The sequence below is a fragment of the Dendrobates tinctorius genome, unplaced genomic scaffold, assembly GCF_039654945.1.
Source record: "Dendrobates tinctorius isolate UK_male_01 unplaced genomic scaffold, ASM3965494v1 ptg000232l, whole genome shotgun sequence".
In the NCBI taxonomy this organism is placed as follows: Eukaryota; Metazoa; Chordata; class Amphibia; order Anura; family Dendrobatidae; genus Dendrobates; species Dendrobates tinctorius.
In genome coordinates this window covers 2329154-2330210 of record NW_027361899.1, presented here as the reverse complement: position 1 = coordinate 2330210, position 1057 = coordinate 2329154, and the positions used below count along the sequence as shown (strand labels likewise).

At 40.7% G+C, this 1057-nt stretch overlaps 1 pseudogene; it reads left to right on the top strand.

Annotated features, from left to right (window-relative positions):
• The first annotated feature begins 640 nt into the window (after positions 1-640).
• LOC141060161 (U7 small nuclear RNA) lies at positions 641-702 on the top strand (annotated as a pseudogene).
• The last annotated feature ends 355 nt before the right edge of the window (positions 703-1057 follow it).

Genomic DNA, 1057 nt, shown 5'->3' with positions numbered 1-1057 from the left:
AGTGCACAAAAAACATATCAATATATGTAAGGTATTGGTTGATATTAAGGCCTTAATACAGTCCGCTGCACCTTGGATTAGTGCAGATGCATTTCGGCCTGTCTGTTTTGTAACTGAATTTTTCGGAGGATTTCTTTTTTTTCTTCCTCTTTTTGAGGTTTTCATCCCAATGTTACAAGTGGAGACCTCGAGGCTCTGTCTTGGCCTCAGTGTTAGGCCGGGATCACACATGCGAGGTATACGGCCGAGTCTTGCATGGTAATACTACATTTATTTCTATGCAGCCGCACGCTCCGCTCCGGAGTGCCAGCGCCAGAGCTTGGTTGTAACCTGCGAGACTCCGCCGTATCTCACTGTGTGTTATCTCAGCCTTACAAGTGAGAACCATAAGGCTCTGTACTGGCCCCAATAATACAACTGGGGACCACAAGAAAAAAAGGAGCAAAAATCCTGCTGCAATTAAGTAAATGAAAACATCCATCATAATAACAAAATCCTTTCAACGTTGTTTTTTTTTCCTTCCTGTTTTTGTAAATACATGTATCACTCTTGTATCCTCCAGGATAACCCTCTTCTGTGACGTCTTCATGATATTGATGGTGATCGGGGAGGGGAGGTCGGATGAAACGCTCCATGTGATCAGTGTTTGTAGCTCTTTTACTATTTGTTTAATAGCTTTTTGGCAAATGCTGAGAAGCCCAAATATTGGTGAAAAACAACTTTGACAAATTTCTGTTATGATAATATGCTTTTTATTTTCTTAGTTACAGCAGGGTTTTTGCTCACTTTTTTCTTTTGTAGGTTTAATGTGTTTTTGTGATCAATGTGAACATGCATTTAAGTCCTGCATGTGTACCAACTCAAGTCAAGCTCAATATTTGTGTTTTTTTTTATTATTATTGCATTTTCTGCAAGCCGGGGTGTGTCCTCCCTCTTCTGAGCTGGAAATTATATGTAAGGCTTCCCCAGACTGGTTTTCCACTGGTTGGGCCCAGTCCTTTTGTCTGCCCTTATTCACACACTGACATCAACATTGACACATGGTAAGGTTATTAAT